This window comes from Macaca mulatta, chromosome 15, assembly GCF_049350105.2.
Source record: "Macaca mulatta isolate MMU2019108-1 chromosome 15, T2T-MMU8v2.0, whole genome shotgun sequence".
Taxonomy (NCBI): domain Eukaryota; kingdom Metazoa; phylum Chordata; class Mammalia; order Primates; family Cercopithecidae; genus Macaca; species Macaca mulatta.
In genome coordinates this window covers 40,601,049-40,607,048 of record NC_133420.1, presented here as the reverse complement: position 1 = coordinate 40,607,048, position 6,000 = coordinate 40,601,049, and positions in this window count along the sequence as shown.

Sequence of the window (6,000 nt, the reverse complement as noted above, 5' to 3'; positions counted from 1 at the left end):
TCGTTCAGATAGAAGTAATCAACATATATACAGTGATAAAGTTTGTCTGTGTCCCCACGAAAATCTCATCTTCTATTGTAATCCAAATTGTAATCCCCACGTGTCAAGAGAGGGACCTGGTGGGAGGTGATTGGATCATGGGGGTGGTTTCCCCCATGCTGTTCTCGTGGTAGTGAGTGAGTTCTCTGGAGATCTAGTTGTTTGATAAGTGTATGGCACTTCCGCCTTCAATCTCTCTCTCTCTCCTGCTGCCTTGTGAAGAAGGTGCTTGCTTCTTCTTTGCTTTCTGCCATGATTGTAAGTTTCTTAAGGCCTCCTCAGCCATGTGGAACTGTGAGTTAATTAAACCTTTTTTGTTCATAAGTTACTCAGTCTCAGGTAGTATCTTTATAGCAGTGTGAGAACAGATTAATATATACAGATAGGCTCTGAACATGATTAATCAGAAGGGTGAGTTATGAAATTTAAGACATAAGGTTGGAATATTACAGAATACAGAAAAATCACCTGATGAAGCATTTATAGATCAGGAATGATCAATACAGTAGAAACAGTTGAATTCCTGGAGACCAAATACCTAATACCTAAGTTCACTCTCTACTTGATTTATTTAATGTCATCAAAGGCACTGAAAATGAAAGATGATCAAATATTTCACAGGGGAGAAGAGGAGGAGGATCTATCCTTTCCTACAAAAGCATACAGTAGGAGACTATTAAGGACTTCTATATTCATTTTTTAACAATATATTTTCCAGTGATACTTAAATTCCAAAAGAGCTTGGAATCAACGAGAAGTAAACCACCCTTAAAAAACAGAGTCTGTGTGTAAGCCAATTCTTTTCCACCCAGGCTCTGATACAACTACTCATGAGAGTTTAGGGCAAATCCTTTAACTTCTTTCATCCTTAGTTATTTTTTAACATTAAAATTTAAGCATTGCTACTTGTTCCTTTTTTCCCTTAGCTCTTCTGAAGACTATATTATTTGAAGACTACTAAAACACATTTAAAATAGAAATATGTTATCTAGAATTACAGGTAGTGATTATATCTTCCGATTAAAAGGCATTAGAGGTGACTGTTTATTTCAAGCACATTCGCAAACAGCGAATTAAGCCATATTATAGGTCAAACACCCTTCTCTAGATTTGATTGTGATAGATGATGGTGATGAAGTTAATAGCCAACTTTGGAGTTTTTACCATTTTCCAGGACTGTTCTAATTCCTTTATGTGTATAAACTACCTTTATGTTGCAGAGAACCTTGTATTGGTGATACTACTCTTGTAATCTTTGTAGGTGAGAAAGTAGAAGCATTAATAAGAAATTTGTCCAAGACCTCATACCCAGTTAGAGATGAATACAGAATGAGGATTCAAACCCAGGCAATCTGAATCTAGTGTTACAAGACTAACATTGAAAGAAAATATGGAAATAACATTAATACAAAGTCATTTTAAAGCTACTTTAAAAATTTTAATTAAGTATATCATACTTCAAATATTTCTTTGTTAAAGATTTATCAGTTCATTTATCAATAAACTGCTTTATGTTCATTGACCATCGTTGAAGACTTTGGAGACTTATAAATAAAAGCTAGGGAAAGAAAATTGAAGGAGGAACATATATTTACCAAAGGTAAACAAGATTTGGAAGAGGAAGGGGTAGGGGCCTATGGAGATAATTAACGTGCTTATGAATATATGAGAATTTATTAGCTAGCTACTGTTTCTAAAATGATGCATAACCGCCCCCCCCCAACCCCCAGCAATCTCGATGGTCTACAGTGAATATTTATTTCTCCCTCACAGTTATCCAGGTCAATTAGGAGGCGTTAGTTCAAGATATGGGTTGATTTAGATTGGCTCCATCTATCTTTTATTACAGAACTTGGGTTTAAGGAACAGTGCCTATAAGGGTGTATTCTTATGGTACAGGGCAGAAGTGCAAGAGAGAAAGCTAAACAACACAAGCCAGTGCAAAGCTTATGGTTGCCATGGTTTAATTTTTACTCACATACATTTTATTGGCCAAGCAAGTCACATGGCCAAACCCCAAGTTGTCAGAGTGAAAAACTATAATCCATCCTCAGTGAACAATGCGAATATTAAGTGGGAAGGAAAACCATGTTTCAATAATACACTCAGGAAGTTCATCTGAAGTTTAAATACCTAAATCCTACTTAGTGAAAGGCAATGTAACTATCATTACTGGAGGAGGTAAGAAAAATTTTGATAGGAGAAAATATTAAACTTGATGGATAAACACATCACCACTGGGTGGTACTCTTATTCCAGGACAGCTTTGTGAAGAATAGATCTGTATTAGGATGGTCAGAAGAATAAATTTTTAATATGACATTTACAAGTTGAATTTTTATAGCACAAGCTGTGAATACATTTTCATTTCTACTTCATTATGTTAAAATGTGTAAAGTAATTAAAACAGTGCCTCAAACTAAATAATGCTATGATTGTTTGCTACAATGATGGATAATGATGGTGATGATGGTGATGTCAAAGTTGTAGGGCATATTGCTCTTTGTATATTTCATTTCTCCTGAATTAACTAAGCAACAGGTTATGTAAGACAACCCAGAATCCTTATACCCTAGTGAAGGCAGAATACCTTTTTTCAGGTTGCAGGTCCCCGGATCAAAAGACAAAAAGTAATATCTTCCGGTAGTACCAGACATTTTTAGTAACAGGATTTTTCTCTAAAGAATTAAAAATAAGCTACAAAGAAGTTTTGGGGATTTAATGAGAAATGTGTAAGAAAGATTTGTTTCTTTTCCACCCACATTCAGTTTTAACTGCCAAGAATATATTGTGGTTGGGAATACTTTCTACATAAAGGAACAAAGTTTAGGAGAGAAATTGGTTCTTACAATATTGGCAAAAAATATGGCTAGGAATGACCCAATCTGGGAAGGGTTCATTATGTGTAGCTACATAACAGATAATCTTCTAATTAATTTATTCAAGCAAGGCAATATCTTAAAAAATTGTGCAAATCTTAAAAATATTCAAATTAAATAGTCAATGTCAAAAATATTTAGCCAAATATTTTTGTTCCTGAGAGATCCACACACAGCAAGAAAAAAAAAATACTTTAAAAAAATACAATAACTAAATATCAAGTACCTAATAGCACTAGAGGAAAAAGAAAGAATTCTTGGAATAGTAAGGGATCTATTCATCGTGATATTCCCTTTCTATTTGGAATACTAAAGGAGAATTTGTTTGGAGAAAGAACACCCTTCCAACTCCCTATTATCATAGTTTGGGATTAAAGCCGGTATGATCTGTTCTTTATGAATGTATCTAATCATAAAAGTATCCCAGAATCTGAGAATGTTTGCACTAGAAGCCCTTGATGACCAACCTGAGACAATGAGGTGAGAGAGTTTATGTTACTTTCTCAAGTTCACCGTTAGTGGGTAACCTGGCAGGGACAAATGATTCCGATCTTTTTATGCTAAGTCCAGGGTTCAGTTTATATGGTTTTGTCTCTCAACTGCTTATCTTTGAGAATAATTAGTTTATGTTGTTGTTTTCCTTGTCAGCAGAATGGAAGCATTGGACTAGATCAGTAGCTTTGCCAAGATTTTCGCTTCCATTTGGTTACTGAGATCCACTTCTTATGAATTATTCCTCATAGGAAAATGATGTTTCTTCTCTATTTTTGGTTACTTTGTGCAGCAAGTTCAAAGACTTACCAATCAAAGAAATCAAGGAAAGTATTGGAGAGGAAAACTTTTGAGAGTTCCACATATAGCAGTTTCAACAATAATCAGATATATTTCCTACTGGTCCTTTTTGCATTCAAGAATGATTATTTTTCTGAAAGAAAAAATTTGTTCTGAAATTTCTCAGAGAGCTGAGCTTTGGAAGGCATTCTGTTTAGGAAGATGGAGTCATGTCCAGCCTGTTGCATTTAGATAAATGTGGCTAATAGACAACTTTTTAACACGTGCTTTCTGGTACATAAATCAGCACTTTCAGGTTTGAATCTCAGGGAATCGTAGTTTCAATTGTTGCCAAATATTCAACATTTGCCTCTCTTGAACTTTAGTATTAAACTTTTTTTGACACAATCTTCTTTCTTTCAGCTACTGTTTTCATTATCTAAAAACAGACACTTAAAGAAATTAGTGATAATCAGTCTTTCCATAAAGCTGAAAAAGGCCTGAGATATTGTCTGGTTTCATTTTCAAGAGCAGTTAAATAACTGCTCAAGGCTTCCATATGAATAATTTCTCTGTTTGCAAGTTTTTAACTTTAACTTCTTCCTGGTTTTCTCAATGCCACAAAGCCCTCTTACTGACAGGTATTGGGAAAGACGAACTCTTTAGTCCTTCCTTCTTCCTTTAAGGACCAAAGACAGTTTCACTTTTAATCATTTTATATATTGTCTCTATACCACCTGCCTCTTTATTAACCACCTCTGTAAAATCTATTGCTATTAATCATCAAACACATGTCTGAGTATTACTGGCAATTATTTCTGAATGTTTGTTACCTGTTGGTTTTATTACTTGTTTTCCCCCAAAAGAATAGATTGTTTCAGGTCCATGACTCTGTTTTATGTGTATATGTTTGTGTGTATGTTTATATTATTAAATGTAATGTACATTACATTTTAATTTATATATTAAATTTAATTATATATTAAAAGTAATGGCAAAAACTGCAAATACTTTTGCACCAAACTAATATTCTTACATTTTAAAATTTTTCTTTTAGAGTCCAATTACCATTGCATGAGCTAAAACTATATTTCAACCAAGGATTACTAACACTTTGTTACCCATGAAAGTGCATTCTTCCTGTTGCATATAAAGGCAGAAAGTCAGCTACAATCTATGATTCCCCTTCATTTCATGTTATATTTACTGCAACAATCTTTTGAAGTCTTCCTTAAGCTCGTTGACTTTATTCCTCCAGAAATAAGAAGAGTGTGCACCGTGGAGTTTCTTTTGTTTTATTTTAATTTATTAGATACTTGGGGAAATCAGAAATGAAAGACACCAAAATATGTAATCATTACTTTTTTAGTCTGCTTTTCTTTTCTTTTCTTTTCTTTTCTTTTCTTTTCTTTTCTTTTCTTTTTTCACTCTTTAGACACCAGAGATAACTTGTTCACTCTCTATTCTTCTAAGGGTAACTACACAACAGAAGGCTGCATACTCTCGCTTTTGGTTGGGTTGGAGTAGAAATGTAATTTCTGTGTCTTAAAGGTGTTTTACTCATAAATGGTGCCTGAAGTGTACCAAGCATAGAAGAACAAATGAAATAAATGCTCATTCTTCTCTGAGGAGGATATTTCACTATAGTGGAAGAGGGCCTATTATCAAAGAACTTTCAGAGACATGGTTAGGAGAAAAAAAAGAGATGAAAAGAAAGACACATTTGTTGCATGTCTACATGTACTATTTTATTTAATCTTTCCAACAATAGCTCTTATGTGTAGATTTCAATAATTCGGAGAATTTGCTCAAGGATACTCAGATAGTAAGTAACAGAATTGGAATCTAATGTAGGTCGGCTTGAATTCAAAGTCTACTACCTCAAGATAAGGTACTGTGTATAGAAAATGTATACATGTAAAAATTAAAAGAAACATAGAGAATGTTCTAGTACTCAGAAAAGGAGTTTTGATACTTCTAGGTGGGTTATTTAGAAAAGCTTCATGGAATGACCTTGAAACTGGATAACATGTAGAATGAAAAGATCTAAGTAACCCTAGTTTGTGCTTTTGTGTACACACGCATTGGAATTTTCTGAAAACTCCCTAGGCTTCAGTTTTCCATTGGAGTTTCTGAAGTCTCTGGTTCATTTTAGTGTTAATTGCTTGGGAACAAGGAGCATAGGCTTCTGTGAAGATATGTTGTCTTCTTGTTACTGAGATATTGCCTGGAATAAATACTGTTAATGCATGCACACAGTTATTTAACCTACTTGTTATTCTAGGAGGATATTTTTTCTTTTGTTTGCTGA